General features: G+C 37.5%; 1 protein-coding gene across 2 annotated transcripts in view; it reads right to left on the bottom strand.

Annotated features, from left to right (window-relative positions):
• LOC141957115 (ubiquitin-conjugating enzyme E2 E2) overlaps positions 1-21081 on the bottom strand; it is a 217008-nt gene that overhangs the window by 44582 nt on the left and 151345 nt on the right. The window lies entirely within an intron of this gene.

The raw sequence follows: 21081 nt of genomic DNA, 5'->3' as shown, positions 1-21081 counted from the left end.
ACCTGATTCACCACCTCTCGCACCTTCACCCTTTTTCTTCCCTTGCTACCAACAATTCTTCGTAGAACTTGTATTTTCTATTTTCTGCTTCAGAGTGGTTTCTTTCCCACGCCCTCTCTGTATAATTCATTGCTCCTCCTTCACGCTGGATCCTTCCTCCCTTCAGGTACATGCAGATCCCCCTACCCCTAACATTCCCTTTTCTTTTTCTCTCATCAACAGCCATCAGCACATCCTGCTATTCTTCATCTTTCTCCAGAAAGGAGCGGGGAGTGGAAAATAGTGCAGGGGGATTTTATTACAGTACAGCAGTTACTCATTTGTTTTTTTCTTCCCTGTTGCCCTTCTTCTGAGACGTAGAAAATGAAGAGCAAGCAGAGCGGGTGCTGCAGCAACGGTGGTGTAGGAAAGGGAGTCACAGCTGCCTACCCAGATGCTACAGTGATATCAGTAGGTACTTTTATAAATGTATGTAATAAACAGTTGCCACAGCAGCCAAAGGAATACGTTTCTACAAAACAAAAACAAAGAGAAAGCAGCAAGCACTGAGACTGCCTGTGGCAATGGGCACAGTTGTACGGTTAATAACACCTCTGCTATGAATAAAATTAGCAGGCTAGTCTCCAAGAAGTAAAATCAAAGAACAATTAAAGAAATAAAACCTTTCAGAATTAGAAATAAGTGCTTAGCTTGGCTAAGATGACTTAAACTGTTATCAAGAAATAAATACTCCCCAAATGTGTACCTTTTGACTGCCTAAAACTTATTCATTTCCTTTTTTCCCTGAAAATCTTCTGAAAACTCCTAAAATTTATTTATTTCTTTGTTTATTTATAAATTTATCCTCATCTCAATTCCTTCATCTAGATGGTGCAAAAAGTCCCATTATCAAAATAGTGGAAGATGCTCATGGTTATTCCTCATTATTATCTAGACCAAAGTTAGAAATGTTTCAGCATTAAATTTGAGGTCCAAGAAATCTGAATTGCCCTAAGAAAATTAACAATACATATACATTTTTAAAGAGTTGTTTGTTTTACTTTAATTAGACACTAGACATAGTGAAAAAGCTTGGCTTTCCATGATCTAACACTCAAATTTGGGTCTATGCTAGATCCAGCATTTCTGGTCACCCTGCAGTATTTCTGGGAATTTATGTCTTACATATGTTGGAATATAATCATAATTAGATGAAGTAAGCTCATTTTTTGGGTAGGTATCTTTCATTAGACTTAATTAATCATAATGGAAACTAAGGGTGAAGTGACTGGGCCACTTGTCACTCAGAAAGGCTTTGGCAGAAACTTCCAGACAAATACCTTACACCATTTAATTTCCATTACAGCAAGAGAATTCAGCTGAAAAACTTGGATCAGACTTTCTTCCAGTCCTTCCAGTTCTCTGATTGAGACCACCTTTCCCTAAGAAACTTTGAAAAAAAGAGTACTTTTAGGCAAGCAGTAAGAGAAGGAGGATATTAAGACATTTTTCTAATCCTTGCTACAATTCCTTCAAAGTGGTTATATCCTGCTTTTATCAAGTGCTTTTTATTGAAACCAGTTACCATTTTCATCTACACTTTGGAACCAATATGTTTGTAGTAAATGCGATTGGAAGAATATCTAGGAAAACCGATTCCAATGAGCTGTCAAAGGAGCAGCAACACATTACAGGACAACACAAGATACTGCTTCTTATGTTTATTGAGAGTGACTGAATTTGGTATGGTACAGCATTTTTTTACTGTGAATCTCTTCTAGTTTTAGCAAGGTGTTTCTAGAGGTCCATTTATCACCCAAAGCGATATGCAGTTTAACTTTGAGGCTTCCTGCCACTTTCTTGCCGCAAACCCACAGCACACCAGGTCAGTGTGCTGGAAGTCTGTATGAACCAAATCCTTTTTTTCTTCTGATTAACTTTTTCTGCCCTCCCGTCACTGGAGCCATTAAAAATTATTGGCTGGAGCTGCTGAAGCTGTGTTGTGTTTAAAATTAATGTTTTGGTGACAGTAAAAATAACAAATAGATTAAGACCAAAGCAAATACCACTTAGTTGATTTTATTACTCACTTCTAAATAATACTGCTAAAAATTATTAAAAGTATCCTAGCACTTTAGCAGACTGGTATTATTCAAAGAGTACCTTGATGCTTTTATTCTCTAAAGTCCTGTCTTCGGAGCATTCCTGAGATAGAAACCATCATGAAGAGAACTGCTTCTTAATGCACAAACCAGTTATTTATATTAGAGTATCTACAGCAATTTATTCATTGCAAACACCATTACACAGTGTATGATCACAGCATGCTGAGTATTCACAATGAGATTTTAAAAATGGCAATTTTGTTAAGTATTCTCCACTTTGTTCAGCTGAACAGAATTACATAAAACCCTTCTCAGAAGGCTTTCCTTGTTCAGTGCTGGAAACAATCATTTGCCTCCTATTACACATCTATGGGCTTGATTCCCTTTTGCCGCATCTTTTGTTTCTTGTTCTTTTAAAGTAATACCACTGATTGTAGTTCCAGCTCTTTTATACTACTAGAAACAGGCTGTATAATTTAAATAGGATGAAAAATTTATCAGCCTGATTTGCATCCCTGGTAAATGATATCAAGTATGGTTTGTAGCCATATTTTAGCAAAAGAAGAAAACACAGATAACTAGGAATGCAAAACACAAACAAACGACAAAAAAAAGAATAGACCGTCCCGGGACCTTCTAATATGACCTCCAACCTTGCAACTTGCCAAGTGATATTATTTCCATGTTACTCCTAATTTGCTCTTCCTTAAGTTTTTTTTCTTTCCCAGGATTGCCATTTACTTTCAAAACATAACTACTTTTTAATTTCACAATATTTCCCCTTACCCACAACAGCTGTAATTTACCATTCTATCTTCTCTAAGTTAAACAGAAAACATGACACACAACAGCGGGACGGCACCATCAGGCACTATACTTATAGATTCTAAAACTAATTTAAAAGGATGAGGTGACCAAGTCTGGACACAGAGCACAGAAACCTCACAGCAGCTGGAAGATTTAAGAGGTGTAGTAGAGAAGAAAGCATTCTTTAAAACAGCATTGACTTTTCAGTTTCTGTGGAAACCTTAGAGGCAACACAGAAGAGCGAGGTAGACAGGGCTAAAGCAGACCAGCTCAGACTAGAAAGACTTGTCATGAATGGGTGTCATATACTGAAAGCTTTGGATTTTAAATTCTTTTGATGTGTTGATTTGATCACTTATAAAAAAAATTATTCCACTTTGTCAGAAATTATGACAAATGAAAAAAAAAAAACACTGTGCAATGTATTAGTGATTAATGGATTAGCTGAACTTCAACTAATGTCTCACAGAATCACAGAATCATCTAGGTTGGAAAGGACCCTGGAGATCATCTAGTCCAACCGTTCGCCTAGCACAGTTCCCATCTACACCATATCCCTCAGCACTATGTCAGCCCGACTCTTAAACACCTCCAGGGATGGGGACTCCACCACCTCCCTGGGCAGCCCCTTCCAATGCCCAACAACCCCTTCTGGAAAGAAATGCTTCATAATATCTAGTCTAAACCTTCCCTGGTGCAACTTGAGGCCATTCCCTCTTGTCCTAGAGCTTGTTACTTGGTTAGAGAGGCTCATCCCCAGCTCTCTGCAACCTCCTTTCAGGGAGCTGTAGAGGGCGATGAGGTCTCCCCTCAGCCTCCTCTTCTCCAGACTAAACACCCCCAGTTCCCTCAGCCGCTCCCCGTACGACCTGTGCTCCAGACCCTGCACCAGCTCCGTTGCCCTTCTCTGGACACGCTCGAGTCATTCAATGTCCTTTTTGTAGTGAGGGGCCCAAAACTGAACACAGGAATCGAGGGGCAGCCTCACCAGCGCCAAGTACAGGGGTAAGATCCCTTCCCTGTCCCTGCTGGCCATACTAATCCGCTTTCTTATGATGAACTGATGATTTCATGTAAGAAATTTTTTTAAGTCATTAAAAATGATCTCTACAGTATCTTACTTTAAGAAATATTAATGTAAAGATATTCTGCAGTAGTCAGCCATTTCAGTAATTGAGAATGATTTATACAGGATTATTTCTAATATACACACAATTTCTGATTATTATGAATACTATAAGAAAGGCAGTAATATTTTTCAATCACTGCATATTCTCCGTTCCTCAGAAAGCTGGTTTTCTGTATAACCACTAGTCATTGCATCTTTCCCCTACCTGTAAATGATTTATCCAACTGCAAGGATAAAATCAAGGTTTGATTTGCTCAAGACTGTCATATTTAATAATCCCATCTACAGGCAGTTGTATCAATAGGAGCCTGGAAATTTTGAAACCTTATGCAACAAGAATAATTTTGTAGCTTTTTTTCTGAAGGGACCTGATTCTGAGATTTCCTTTTGTGACATTTTAGAGATTTTACTTTCTACATCTAAGCTGCTTGTAAAACTGTCCCAAAATATTAATGAGGGAAAGCAGTGAGAAGAAAATTTATGAAGTTAGTATTTACAGAGAGAAATATCTCAAACATACAATACAGCTGTGAAACCAACAGGTCTGCTCTTCTGTCCATCATGTAAACAGTGGAACAGGCTTGAATACAGACTCCTCTCATTTCAGCAAAAGATTTACACATGCTTACACATGAAATGCTTGCTTACATGAGGAAACAACTCTATATTATGGCACAGATTAACTAACATGATGTTAAACACATTATAAAACAAGTCATTTCCTCCTGAGTAAATAAACCTATAAAGCCAACAGGCACAGAAAAAGGAAATTTGATTCTGAAATCCATATACTTCAAAAGCAGATTCCTTTTATTTAGTCAATTTAGTTAAGAGGCTGTCTTATTTCTCCAGATCTCTGGTAAACAGAAGAAAACACACTTGAAAATTACTGGCAAACTGACATGTTTTCACAACATTTGTTCTTCATTTGAAATTATTCTCTTACTTCAAATACGGAGAACAGCCATAGGTCCAAGGTGAAAGAAACCTTAAAATGTCTCAACTTCTGAATACACTGATTGCCCACACTGGAGGCCACAATCTGACTAACCACCACTTATAGGCAATTTTCTTTGCAGTGTCTGTGAGGACTGAGAAATTTACCCCACTTGACTGACTAGTCAAAATAAACTGGGATCTGGCAGATTCTTGGGAAGTGTTTACATGAGACTGGGACCCAGTAATGTGGCGGCTTCTACTTCATTAGAATATTGTTAAGACTTTTTAATATACCCCTTCCCTGGGATGGGGGACTTATCTGGGTCCATGACAGGGTGAACAAAAAATATACAGAAATTTCTAATTTTTTTATCAGGATAATTTTCTCCTAGGATCTTTTGTGAGAGTCTTTGGGGTTCAGGTTAAGAAGGGTTATAGGACCAAGCTTTCTGTGCTGAGGTTGTTGGAAATCCTCTCAAAGACAGACCTGGAGTTACCAAGTTAACTTGCTAAAACAGTCCCAGAAACCGGCTATGCCACAGACCTCAGTATTAAGAGCGGGGTCATTCCAATTTGTTTCTCAGTAACGCTAATCTTATTTGAGACAACTAAGGCTACATTTTTCTGAGTACACAGACCTTCACTGTGCTCCCAGGATCAGGACTTCTGATTAGAAAACCCTTTCCTATAAATGGCTTAGTTTCATCCCATGTTTTATTCTAAAGCATTAGGATGGAAAGATGGAAAGTGATCCTGGGAAGGATGATGACAAAACTGTTTCAAGCAAAGAAGGACACTCGCTTGTTATTTGAAAGCCTTAAAGAAAGTGTATAGCTGGAAGGAGAAGTCCTCAGCCTCTCTTCTCAGGATGGGAAGGTAAACAACTCGTGTACAGGTGGCTGCTTGTGAAAGCAGTCCTCGCCTTAGAGACAGAGTTGGGGAACTCAGAGCTCCATAAAATCCCACTCAAGGTTTCAAGTGATGCTGCTGTAGGCCTCACATATGATCTACTCTAGAAATGATGCCTCATGCAGCGAAGATTCAACATTTCTAATTAGTAAGGGAGAACCAATATTCTAATCTGTAGGTCATAATCAAGGACTCTATCATAGAAGAATTAAACTTCACATATATAAGACCTGTTTTTTAATAACCACAGCATATGTTCCCTACATCAAGATGTAATACCAACAACAGTTGAAACTGCCATTATAATTTCCTTGGCAACAACTTGGAATCCTTACTCACACCGATGTTTTTTTGCATAATAAAAACTACGTTTGTGCTATTTTCTTTCCCATTTTCAGTTCCAGCTCATCTCCTTGGTTCAGCTGCCAGTGATACCTTCTTTCAACATTGTTTATTCACTCCTACTATGACTGGTTGTGTGCATTAAGTGACAAATGACCAGTCTCTGAGTCAGAGCTACCACCACAAGGAGAACCACAGAACAGTACACCAGTCATGCTGAAATTTGCAACGCAACAATAACATGTGGCTTAACCTATGAACACTAGAGTTATATTACTTATCTTTATCATGCGTTACTGCTTATCTTTATTATCCTTATCATGCTTGTTTAAGTCTTGTGTATTCAAAGCAAACAGCTGGAGCAAAAGGCTATGAGCTACAGAAATGTTCATCTTGTACTCTCTGGTTCAGTGCTAGCCTAGATGGCTTCTGTCCAAGCTGTTTGTACCTGGAGGCCCTTTAGTGGTCTGCATTGAATGGTTTTTTTACAAATCCATTTCTTAATGGACAAATGTCTCCAGTCATAAGAATATCATTGCTGACTGCAGCCTCGCTGGCAACTCTGACTGGATGGAGGAGGAAATACTTGTTGGCTGCATGCGCTAGCTCTTTGTTGAGGCCCTGAGAATGCTGTGGGAACACATGCCAGACAGCTGCCTGTCTTTACTGATTACTCACAGGTTAACTAGGAATGTATCTGCACTATTCGCTGTAACAGTCAGTTGGTTACTCTTCACAAACATCGCATTGGGTGCAATAGTTTTAACAGAAAAATAGCCTGCTTTTTTTTTTTTTTTTTTTTTTCTAGTGCAGAAGGAAGGCATGGTGGAGATATTTCAAGTCATATTACTGTTTAAATAAACTTGGACATGATCAAAATCAGCAATGATTCACCTGTACTGCTTCTGATAATTTAGCAGAAATCTAGCTGCCTGAGAAAGATTTAAATATACCACTTCATGTATTAAGGGGAAGAAGTGTTCCTCTGTCAGATCATATTGAATCACAACAGTGTGCATATATATTCTTGTCACAGTTTCTGCACTTTGACTGGTTTTGATGCCTTCAAAATAATCTTTTTTAAAATTAATGTACTTGCCAATTGTATATTCTGGAAGGGAGAGCAGCTGTTTCCTCACAACTGTATGCATAGCCTTTTGAGGAAAATTTTGTTTATTAATGGTAATCTGTTTTTCATAGCTTCGCAATTTCTTAGATAATAGGGTAAAACACAATTTTCCTTTCATGTTCTCTGCATACTGAAGAGACAGATGCAATTGCAAGAGACTACTTATGCTGAGGGCAAAACTCAGTACTGCTTAATGTGACTTAATGACTAAAAAATATGTATCATTTATAGATGACGTCTAGTACTCAGCTAAGATATTATTATGGTCAATGAGTACTCTTCCCTGCCAGCTAGCAAAAGGATTTGGAATTAAATCAGTTTTTATTTTACTTGTTCAAGCTGACACACTGAAAGCAACTGAGCTAACCACGTGAGTAACACAAATGGGATTTAGTCCTTGCTCTTAATATTTTTCTAGACAGAAACTCACATACAACAATATATAGTTTAACTTGAAATACAGAACTGAGAGGAAAAAGGGAAGAAAAGCCCCAGGACTGAAGAAAGGCTATTTTACAGCTACACAGACATGTAAACACCTCCAGGAACTTTGCTTAATAAGGCCAGCTACTTTCAGCTATCACTCCACGGCCTGTGACAGTCTTTGCATGAAAGCATTTCTTTCTCCCCCAGGCAACATTATCAAGTTTGTGCAGTTCCCTTGAAATACATAAATGCTGTATTTAAAGCTAAATGTATAGCATACAGAGAATTGGAGCTGCGCTCTGAAGAGCAACCCCCTTACCCACCTGATAGCGCTCAGCCATGCCAACAAATGTCCCTACAAAATGTGGCAAATATGATAGGGAAAATGTTAGAACACAGAAGATCCTTACAGATTTTAACTCGTGTCAAGAGACACTTTTGTGTAATGGAGATACCACAGGGTCCACAACTGATCTTCAATTACCTCAAGACACAATGTACACAATGAAGGTGTCAACTCAGCAGTGTTTAATGCATGAGCACTGTTTCCCTTATGGGATATGTTACTTAGTTTTTCCTAAAGATAATAAAGTGTTTTACATGTGTCTTTACCAAACTAGGTGTATTCAACACCAATGCAGAGAAGCTGTGAGTGACAGTCAACTTTCCTGGGAAGCAAAGACTCAATCTAGTGCACTCAAGAGTTGATCCAGTGTTCAGCGATGCCAGTGATAAAACTCCCACTGACTTCAATACATTGAAATGCAAAAAAACCCAGCACTTATGAGCCACTTGTAAGCACATAAAATGCAGTTGTGCTTGCCATTTTAAGATCTTATATTTTTAGTAAGTCTTGTTAAAAGAAGTCTTGCAGGTGCAATTGTACATTCAAATTGTTTGTACTTTAAATTGTTTTTAGTTTATCATGTTAGGAAACATATTCTAAAACTGCATCCTCAGATGATCAAAAGAACATCAGCCCAAACCTTCAAAATCAAAAAGCAGTGGATGGTGGTCTGGTCCCCACAACTACCAAACTTTGATGGAGGATTTTCTGTCACAGCAATATTTTAGAATCACACAAAAATATGAACCTAACTTGTCAGTTCACTTCCATTCCTACCACTTCTGCAGGGGTCTGAGACTGTGCACAACAATTTATAATTCCCTGTCATTCAGAACTGAAGTGTCAATTCCGTTGTGAAATAAGAGAGTGCAGTAATTTGGGAAGTCTATTAACTTCTTTGACAAAACTAGATTTATTATGTTTTTGGCATACTTTCCTTCATAAGATAATATTATCTATTTAAAGAATATTTCTATTTTCATTTGCATTTTTACACCTAGTTTCAAGTAATTTTCAAGTCACTAACAGAGATTTTTGTTTGATCCAGGATTTAAATCTTGCTATAATTTTTAAAAATCAGAACACTTTTACATGAGTATTTTCTCTGCAGAGTTAAAAGGTTAAACTGAGTAGCACTAGACATGAGGAAATGAATTAGTAGAGTGAAAAAAAGATAATCGGTCTGGCTTAGAGGTTAACTGTTATTCATTACAGGTTTGTTGTTTTTTTTTAAAAAAACTTCTAACATTATGCCAATCCAGTGGCTTCAGCTTGCTGCACTAACACAGCAGAAACTATATAATTAGAAACAATGTCTAAAAATCACACATGCTTTCAGAAACCCTGACCCGCAGCCACTCCCTCCTAAAAACTCTGGAGAAAAAAAATACCCATTTTGTTGAAAATCAGGAAACTGAGGTCCTGGCAAACTGACAGGTAAAGTAAATTTATCTTCCTCAAAAACATGATTGTGTGAATAGGAGGTGTTCACAAATGTGAGTGGCCAGCTGCCTCCTCGGATGAGACTGTAAATACTGCATTTAAATACAGAATCATAATATTTACAAATAGAAATTACACACAGAGTGTCTTTCAAAATCTGTCTGCCATTGTCCAGAGGTTTTTGTGGTAAACAAACCAGCATAAACAGTGGGAAGTAAAAGTGGTTTAAAAATATTTTTTTGCAAATGAAGCAGTATTAGCAACATGAACAGCTACTACTCTTGTATTGACACTGTTGCCTTATTTTAGTCCTCTTATTTTAACTTCATAAAACCAATAAATATATTTTACTTCACAAATTGAGGAAAGCGTGCAAAAAGCAACTTTTTCTCACTTTGCAAGCTTTGAAGAATTTATCTAAAAAATTGTAACATTCAGAAACCCATACATGTTATTGTATAAATAATTTTATGTCTGAACTTTCATACTCTCTCCTGCCAAAAAATGACAAGAGAGATTTAGTGGAAGTTAGATGGCACTGTCACAAATACAATTTCAATTTATGGTTATCAATTTAGGCAAATTAGGATTTTCCAACAATGTTAATGAAAAGTTTTGTACTGACATATCTCTTGTCCAAAAAGTCAGATACTTTTTTCATCCCTTTTCATCTCTCTTTCCCTATAATAGCCACAGGTACTTTTCATTTGTGGGCTATAAAACGTTACAGTTATTCATTACATATGGCAGTGGCATAGTTGTTATAGCTACCTAGTGTACATTTCAATACCAAAATACATTTCTCAGCTTAATACACTACTAATGAATCAAATAAAATTCAAGTGGTTTGGGGCTTCAGCTGACACTTTAACTTATTACCCCCGTAATCACATCACGAGCAGAAGTGGCCTTGTACCTCTTACTCCATGTTCAGGCGGTTGCAGTGAAACTCACCATAATATTTTTGCTCTGTGGTTTCTAATTACTTCCAAATTTCAGAAAATGTATGAGCATTGATATTATTTTTTCAAGGAGGTTTCTGTTATGCTAGCTACCACAGATGCTCAAAAAACCCCATTAAAAAAATAATATTCAAATATTCATCTAAAATTCTTTTTTTTTTTTTTCATTTCAAACAAAAGACTTTGCTTCGTTAAAATACTTCCCACCAGACCTCCTCATCAGAGACTGACCCAGAACCAGAAACTCCTGACTGGGGAGTGGGGGGCGGGCAGCCCCTCCCTGGCTGAATAGATTTTCAAACCCTTTGACAACCCACGCTTAAGACGTTCCTTATTCATTCAATAACATTACTTATACAGGCACATGGAAGAAAAAAGAGAAAAGTTTGGAGCAATGCCCAGACCTTTGCTGTGGGCTTCCCACTACCATCAAGGAGAAGACCTGGACTCTGGGTGTTAGGGAATAATTTTATAAAGTTAATTCTCTGCAGTCACATGTAGCACAGCTTGCAGTCATTGTTCTACAATATTTAAAACTTAACAACATGTTGCTGCAAATACTTTCTACCGGGTGACGCCAATGAAAGTATTCACAGTACTATAAAGAGGAGTCATTAATTATCTTCAGGTATTAAAAAATGTTAGGACCTAGTACCCAAAATACGTATGGACGTGAACAACAATGTTTTGTTCGCGTAAAGCTACTTAAGGACACAAGCTCTTCAGGACTCGCACTTCCCAGCTGCAGCTTGCCGATTCTGACAGCAAAGTGAAAAGTCGCATTCTGGGAATTTAAATACATTTCTTTTATAGCATTATTTTTCAACTAGTACATTACCAGGAGGCACTAATAAGCAAGGCCTATTTAGTTCTGTTATGCAATGAATAAACTCAATTATCCAAGCATGGAATATTTCAGAACAAGTCCTAAGAGTTTTGTGTTGGATCTTGTTGCTTTTTGTGGGCATAGAGCATGAGATCAGTACCCACAGAAGGTACAAAATACAAGGCTTGTTATCAGCTCAGGGGAACGTTATAATCAAGTTTTCATCTGTTCAGCAGAAGTTCAAAACCAGGATGTCCTGTGCTGAACATCTGCATCTGTTGCACCACATGACAGTGGGAAACAGGTTCTAGAGCTTGAGGTGAAGGGACCTAACCTCCTCACCACAACACCTTGGTGTCCTGGTGGCTGCCTGTCATAACTGACCCTTTTAACTACAGAAATAGGTTCAACCTCATTACAATATATCCTGCAGGGAGAAGAAAATGAGAAAACAGACTGTGGTACCTCTAATGAGTAGAATACTTCAGCCCATATTCAGTCAGATTCACTGACTATAAGGAATCTATTTACACTTAGATGGGTGAGCGAAATCTCTGTCAATGGGTAGAATAAATGCTATGTAGAGTGGAACAATTTGTAATATGCTTTAATTGGCAATTTTCTCTTAATGAATAATATAACATTTTTCATACGAGGATTCTGTTGCTTTGTGATTTTTTTGTCCCTGTATTAAGAAATATGAAAACTGGTGCACAGAATAAATTCTCTTAATAATAGAGCTTAGAATAATACATCCATTATCACAGGGATCACACTTGTCTTCTGTAACCACATGAATGCAAGCAGAGCAAGAAAGTAATGTAAAACACCCACATACATAAAATCAACATAATTGCTTCAGAACAGATGGCAATATAAAATATGAATTAAGAGTAACTTCACATAAATTAAGGAAAAAAACTTATTTTGAATAATAGGAGAAGATACCTGACTGTTTAGGAACTGTGTTTACTTCTGCATGAAGTTATGGCCAGGAGGTTCACTCAACATGGAACTGCATGTTTTTTGTAGGCTACACAGCAGCTTGCAGACTAGACAGGCTGACAACACCAAAATGTCACTGAGGCTGTCTTCAAACAGGACAGCTGAAGGAGTTCTGCACAAATTTAATCTGCTCAGGGAAGAGATAAGCTGATCAAGTCCAGCTGACTGGGTGCATCTAGGAGCTGGAACGTGCTCTCACAGAAAACCTCTGGGTGTTGATAAGGTGAGTTTCGTTGGCGGCTATACTATACATTTTAAAGTAACTGGAAAGTCTTAACTGATAAAAGTTTTAATTATTTCAATTTTAAAAAGTCTTTTATATGCTTCATTCTTCTCAATTAAACTGGACAGTACCTATCCCTCAAGGGTCTGTACTGTGACCAATACTATTCAATATCTTCATCAGTGACAGAGGCAGTGGGATTGAGTGCACCCCCAGCAAGCCTGTGGATGACACCAAGCTGAGTGGTGCAGTTGATATGCTTGAGGGGAGGGATGTCATCCAGAGTGCATCAAGGAGTGGGCCCATATGAAACTCCTGAAGTTCAACAAGGCCAAGTACAAGGTCCTGCACCTAGGTTGTGGCAATCCCCCATAGTAATACATCATACTCTGTCAGGATATACACATCTCCAAGATTTCATTTTACTAGAATAAACATCTACTTTTCTTTATGCTTTCCAGTGTGTTCTTATCTGAATATATACCCTTTCAAGAGTTTACAGTACCAACTAGAGCTGCTTGTAGCAGAATGAAAAAACCTGCTTCAAAGACATGCATATGTAAAACACTTATTGTAAATTAAGGTAACGGGCCAAACAGTGTCATGACACAATTCACTGACTTCAGCGGAGTTGTACTAGCTTACTTAAGGATTAAACTTGGCTCAGTAAGATCATTAGGAAAATAAAGGACTGCAAAAATAATTTTTTGAAATCATGAAAGTGGATTGCATAAGAACACAATGGAGTAAAAATGTAAGTAGCAGGATAAAGATAATCACACAAAGCTCTGTATGGGTACCCATTGTCAGAATGTGATCTGATGTAAAGAAACATACACTACCACAAAAACAAGAATAAAATAATTCCTCACATGTTCAATGCAAAAGACATTTCCCCTTAGAGAAAACCTTATAAACAGCTTCCTCTCTCCTGAGAAGACAACAGAATGGAAGGGAATGAAATGTGGCAGGTAAAGCATCTGCATCTCCAAACATTATTCAAAGTCAGAAAATGAAAATGTTTCATTACAACATGAAGTAAAAGACATAGCTGATCAAAGTCAGTCAATTTGCTTATTTATATCTCAGCAAACACCTCAGGTCTGCACTTTGTCAATCTGCAGAAAGCAAAAGATTTTTCTGACCTCATAAATTGGCAAGACATGGCTTGTGTACCGGTCTATTCAACTCAGCAGATACTTGGCACCATTTATCCCAGCTCTTGCAGAACCAAATACACCTACCATGAGAGTGATTGCTATGGAGTTTCTCAAAGTGAAGAGGAAAAAGCCTCATTTAATCATCTGTTATGTCACAGTGGTGTCATGTTGACTCTGGTCTAATTGCCTGACATAGCTGAAGATGGTGACCACTGAATGCTACTATCGTCGCTATTCTGCAGCTCTGCACACAGCAGAGATAAAGTATAGTGAGGCAAGATGTCTAAAAAATGTTTATGGTCTGGAGGTTTCATTTAGCTCCCCAAATCATTTGCTATCCAGAGATCACCACTAAAAAAGTTGCAATATATCGCTGTATCAGCATAGAAGCATCTAAACAGGATGACATGTCTAAACATACTGGAACATCTGAATTTGCCCTGGCAATATACATCCACATTTACATTCATCAAGAATAACGTGGTATGTGAATAGGACATAAGGTGTTTATTCACTAGCCTAAATGAGATTTTACAGTACCATATTATTCACTCTCAGCTAAGTATGCACGCTGGCAAGATCCATGTATGGATTATATGCTCGGATTAGACTGCAGACAGAATTTACTATTTTAAAAATTGTGTTAACTTTCTTGAAAGTATGTATTTTGAAGAAAACTCTTTTAAAATTTTCATTTTGTAGTTTAAAACACTGGAGTCTCTCCCATTTGAACTGAGCATTTGAGAAACACAACCATAATGCCTCCTGTTCTGCATCATACTGTCATGCACATCACTGATAGTGAGGCAAACATGTCAGACCTGTGGCTATGGAAGGAGAGCTTCTTCCATGTATTGTTTCCAAAATAAGTACAACTATTTTGTACCTTCTATATGTGTTACCTGTTCAGAACAGATGCAGCCTTAGGCTCCTTTTCAGATAAGTTGGTTTTCTGTATCCTGATGGTTTTCTTTAAATAAATATCAGCATGGCCAATAGGCTCCACTACTTTAATGCAACCTCTAGAGTGAGCAGGATTGGCTACCAAGCAGATGCTGTGACGGCCACTCTTTTAAGCAAAAATAAAAGGCCGTAAAAGAAGATGCACCTGTTTTTATTTAAGATTTCATATTACCTCTTCAATGGTTTCTGCTTGCTGACAAGAAAACACATGACCTAGGCATCAGCAGCTAGAATTACCTATGCGCTGAAAGTGTGTATTTGCTGACTTAATGTGTTTAGCATTTGTCACATATGCAGAGGAGTTGACAAATACAATCTTCTTGACCTTACCTAATAACTTTATGGAGAAAGAAATGACTCAGTTCATTCTTCTTCCTTACTTTACTTGTTCTTAAGTATGGTCATGTGCCAAAAACCAGCTCACAGCCATTTCCCTTCTCTAACATAACAAAGTCAAAGTAAATTTCCAGCTGGCAAATGAAATGCAATGTTGATTAAGAATGCAATATATTTGAAACATTTGACCTTTAAAGCACAGAAAACTTGCATCTGAAATATAATAAGTTTGTCACATATCCACAAAGCCATATCAAATCAGGAAACAGTTGTTAGAGCTGATTAATGCTGACTTTGCAGTTTGATGATTTTTGTATGTATGTGTCATAGTTCTAACTCTGTGAAAGGAACACTGCCAAGCCCTTGACTTCCCAAATATCTTCTACTTTTAAACTGCCATCCTCTTGTGGAATTATGTTATATATATTCCAATTACGTTATGTTTAACTAAGATCTTAGATTTTACCTTCAACTGACAAAGTGTATCAAAGCAAACATCTGAGAACTTGAAACTGAAATACATTCTAAATCTTATTCATCCTATTGATAATTGCTGTGTCAAAAGTCATCAAACTCAGAACTTCCTTCATACTATTTGAAACTCATCCACTGAAAGACAAGTTCTAGAAAGAGTTTGACATTTTTTTCCTTTGCTGGTACAAACTGATTTGTGTTCTCAAACATAGTCTATCAGGTGTCTAACACTAAGAAGCACAAAAAATGAAACACTGAATATGAGAAACCTTTAGTCATGTACCATTCAATCACTTAAATTCAACTCATTTCTTCATTCTATGTAAGTGTGGCTTCAAATTCTCTCCATATGGAGCAAGGCTTATTCAGATCTTATGCTGCAGAGATTACTGCACCAGTTAGCTCTTCCCAGGACTTTCTGCCTGGATTTGGGGTAAAATAAAGGTGTGAAAAGGGAAAGAGTTCAGGTACGCACAAGTTCTCCAGCTCTTCTTCTTGTGTAATAGGCTGCAATATGAAACTATAGGACTATGGTGATAAAAAACAGCAGCAAAATTTCTCTTACAAAGACTATTAAGCCAGCGATAGGCTGAATATTATTCCTGTTGAATACAAGCAAGTTGGCAGTACAGGCTTCTGGTAAGCTGTATGACGTTTGGAACATAGTCTGGGATTCAAATTTTCCTCTGAGAGATGAAAATCATCCATCATTTGTCCCAATCCTGCTTTCAACAAGACTGGAAAGAACTCTGTAATTAAGTTTTTCACAACTACAATTTTTATTTTGTTTAGTTGAATGCACATACATGCTTGCCAGAATGCACATACATGCTTGCCAGTAGAGGGGGTATAGCTCAACCGTTTCTCTTCCTAGAAGGGGCTGTCACAACTGAGGACAGTATGAAGAAGAGGTAAACGGGAAGGCTGTGCAAATTTACATGCCTTCAGAAGGAGGAGCTGCAAGGGGAGAAAGGCTTCTGGAATGCAAAAGAAAAAAGCAGTAGAAAAATAAGTATGAGTTTCAGGTTTCTAGCAGTTTAATATAAGCCAAACCAAAAGACCGAAGAAATCACAAGTACCTTCAACTGATTTCAGACTGAAACCTCTTCTGTTAAGTATTTTAGCTCAACAGTACACATATCCTACTTATTTTGAATACAGAAATTTTGCTTGTTAAAAATTCCAGGAATAAACCCAAGCATCATGTAATTCAATGAGTTTCTGCATTACAGCAAAATAAGATGTTGATGTATTTTCCTTGAGAAACGATGGGTAAAAAAACCTAATACCATTATGTGAGTCCAATCTAGTTGAACTGGAACCGTTGTATGACACTTTGCTATGTCCCCACTGGTAACAGCAATTTCTGGTGATGAAAATTCCCTGTCAAAAAATGGAGCACACCTCAAAGACAGACAGAAGATGCGTTTTTATGTTACAGAATTCCTGGCTGCCACTAATCAACAGCAACTGGCAAAAGGAAGATTTTCAGATTTCCAAAACTATGCTTCAAGAATGTTAACAAATCTACAAGCTGTCATTAATAAGCAAGTTCAGGCTCAAACTACTAAACTGATCTCTCATTTATGAGGCCTGGGGTTTTGAAGTAACTATGTTAGACATTTTTATGTGAAGACCGCACAGATACCTTTGAGGCCAAGGCGTGGTTGCCCAGCACTTCCCAAATTAGAGTATTAGGTCATGATTCAAGAAAGCTCTTTAATAACTGCTTAATTACTAACCCAAATGAATACGTGTTATTCCGACCTTCAAAGTCAGACTCCGGAAACAGCGGCACCCAACACAGGAAACCCTTTTTGAGTTCACTCCAGCCCCGTAAGTGAAGCATGCCTTGCAGAGCATGTCCAGAAGGACGCCTGGTCAGTTTTGATTTCTGCAGAAGCTTTGTAACACTTCAGAGACATACCCATGTATTCTCAGATTCCAACTGTGGTATAGTTTAAGATAAAAAGAACCTGCTACAGTGTCTTAGAAAGTTAAATGCATTGTTATAGATCAGAGTAATTCATGTTTAAAAGGCATAATATTCTGATTCCTGTCAAGCTATTCCTACACTGTAAAAGTGAAATAAATTCCAGTGTTGAGTCTTACAGCCCATGGATTCTAATGGAGTTAAAGGGGTATAATTCAGGACAGCATTAACTCAATTGCAGCCACTCAATCTGTATGACTAAAACCAGTATTAGATGGGTAACCATGAGCATCTGTTCTATTCACATAAATGTGGGGGGTTTATATAATACATCAGTTTTGTGCATGTAATATAGGCATCTATCAGTTAAAGAAACAACTTTAAGTGTACCTGTACTACCTAGTTCACCATATCTCTGTTAATGATGTTCAAGGGAATCCCAAGAGGTGGTTCTTCTTACAGACCACACACACACAGGACAATTGTCAACCACAGTGATACAACATACTTAGAAATAATTTTGCCCATAGGAGGTAGTCTTTGCCCGGTGTACACTGCATTACCCAGCGAAAGCCTTACAAAACTCAAGTCTACTTTATCCTCAGAGAAACCAGAGAAAGAAAGAAAGAGAGAAAGAAAGAAACAGGAGACAATACTGCAGTAGAGAACAGAATTATTTATCTTGCCATAGGCTGAACAGACACAAGTCCTGCCTGAGTGACTCTCTTAATCTCCCCAGTTGTTTCATTTTCCCTTTAATCTTTTGTAATTGTAGTAGTTTCAAACAGTCCTTCTCACCTCTAGTAAACTGCACCTTGAAGCTCACATGCTACCCAGAAGCAGAGGACAAAAAACAAAGGCAGAAAGCCCCACTTCACCCAGCAAAAGGTCACACAATTTTCTGGACCTAAAATGTATATCCATATTAAATTATTTTCAAGTGCCAGGAGGCTAATTATATAATTAATGGAAGGTCCGACATTAAATGAGTTAATTTTCTTCTCTTCACTGTGGGTAACATCTAAACTTGAAATTTCTTCTCAAATCATTAATTAATTTTTCTAATACAGACCATAATTTTCCCAAGTGAGGAAAACCAAAGAGAAGCGAGCCCAGGGGCACTGCTGCTTAACAAACTCCTGGGGTCAGTGCTGAACGGAAGAACATCTATCTCCAGCGTAACTAACTCAATGAGGAGGACTGTGGCCAGTTTTCTGCAAAAAGTTTACATGACAGTTTCTGGAAAAAGCTGGGAGTAATCTGATCAAAGCCAAATGTGTTCTGGCTTTAGGGTGCCTGGCTGTATTCATACCAGTCTGGACTGAAATCTGAGAGAATGTGGGTTCAGTGCCTGACTGTCACAGGCTCCTGGGTCATCAAACAGGGCAGAAGATTAAATTAATTTTGCTATGTCTCATTTCCAGTTGTAAAATAAAGATATCAAGCTCCTTTATGAGGGGGAGAGGTGAGGGGGGACCATCACCTATGAAAACATTTAAGAATGAGTAATTGAAATCCTTCCCTAATACCAAGTTAATACAGTTTCAGGGGAAAAAAAAAAAAAAAAAGCTCTTCATTAAAGGAAACAAAAGAAATCAGTGTATATGTTTTCCAGCAAAACGATCTGGTTTATTGAAAAAATATTTTCAGTTAAAAGAAAACAAATAGCAAATTTCACTGACTACTGAGGATTACCCACAAATACAAGAATTTGAAAAAATAAATCCGTAATCTTGATTTAGACTTTGTCTCAATCACAAGCTGCAGTTTCATGAGTAACTTCACCTTATTTACTGCTACTGAGAGCAGCAGTCCTGCCCTTCCCGTTGTCTGTGATTGTGTGCTCCAGCGCCCTTGTTTGTGCTGGCATCAGTGCTCGGGCAGCTGTGCAGCTGGACTGAAAATTAATCTGACCACAGAAAAAAAAGGGGTTTTTTTCAGCTGAAGCAGCTCCCTGAACTGACAAGCCCTGTGCTGACACAGACAGGGGCAGCAATGAATGGCTGAAGGATAAAGCAGAGGGAGGGACAACGTCTTCCAGTGACCCCAGGGATTTAAATAGGCTTAAATCCATCATGAAACTACTTCCTCAGCCTTATCCGCCACTGGCCAGAGGATCCTTTTATATCTTTGGTGGGGGAGAGCATCTTTGCACAGACAGGAGGCTAACAAGTTACTTCCCACAGATGCTATCGGTGCATACATAGGAAATGCAAAGCTGTTCAAGACAATTTGGTCTGGAATAAAGCAGAGGTAAGCAACATGGCATTTACCATGGGACAGACTCTGGCCATGGTCAATCACCACCACAGCATCACATGTGCTTGGTTTATGTCCCTTTTGGTAATAGACATTTTTACTTAGCAGAAAATATATGACAGCCCAATATTTTAAGTCCCCAAATAATGTTAGGAAAAGATTTGACTCAAGATCATGCAGTAAAAGGGATCATAAAACTGATTTAATTAGAAAAAAATAAATGTTTTCAGTCCATAGAAAATAATTTGTCCAGGGAAATATGGAAACATTCTAAAAGTAACAATCTTTTCCTACAAGGGATCCCCAGTATTACAATTACAGTACTCTTAACATTTTCCCCTTCTATGCGGCTTTGACAGAGTACTGCTTTTAATAGAAATACTAACATCATCAGAATAATCTCATACTTTATGCTGAATATACTTACTTTTCCTAAAAGTCAATTTTGATAATAAATGTTTAGTCCTAGATAAAACTTTTATTTCTCAGTCTGGTGAAGACTTAAAAAAAGGATCTCTAGTGACATTAGCTGCATATTCTTTGCAGATTTATAAAGTATTTTGCAACAGAACTATTGTAGAAAGTAGAGTATCATTTCATTGAAAGTCAAAACATAATTCAGTAATACCCTCAACTTTAATAATGTCAATGCCACATTGATACTTCAGTCTTGTGTTGATTACATTTCTATTACCCTTTTATGAGCAGCTTAAAAATAACAGAGTAAGAACAATGTCTTCATGTAATTTAAAAACACCAACAACTGAAATGAATCTTCTGTGTAGTCATGCTTAAATCAATTAAATAGATCCAGATCTTAGGAAAGTTCTCTAATTATACTTCAATTATTACCCAAGCTTTAAAAAAAATACAGAAAGAGAAAGAAAAAAGCTTAAAGTTATCAGATGCCTCATCTTCCTTGTTATTACTTTGAATATGCAATGTTAAAAGACATCATATGTTAAAAGACACCAATAATGAGTTCTTCTTTCATGCCAAGTGAGCTGATCGTTTTCTTATGATGAAAGTATTTCTCTGAGCAGTAACACTTACTTAAATAGAAATATTCACAATCTTCTTCTCCAGCTAATTAAAAGCACTCGGTCTGATTAAACACGAATCTGAACAATGTTTTCCATCCCTATCCCTCTCTATTCCATTATAAATCAGTGCTCTTGAGTGAACCGAGGCTCTTCTTTTAAGTACTGTCCCTACATTAATTTTATTTTTATTAGTTTAAGAGTTCATAAAAATATTAGCTCAAGTGAAACTTGAAGATTTGAAGTCTTTGCATGAAGGCCGAACAGATGTTTGCCAGCTTATTGTTTCTAACACTTTAATGAATGACCACTTCCACAAAATGAAACAGGTAACACTTTGTGCTGT

Source organism: Athene noctua, chromosome 2 (genome assembly GCF_965140245.1).
Source record: "Athene noctua chromosome 2, bAthNoc1.hap1.1, whole genome shotgun sequence".
NCBI classification, from domain to species: domain Eukaryota; kingdom Metazoa; phylum Chordata; class Aves; order Strigiformes; family Strigidae; genus Athene; species Athene noctua.
This window is presented reverse-complemented; position numbering and strand designations above follow the sequence as displayed.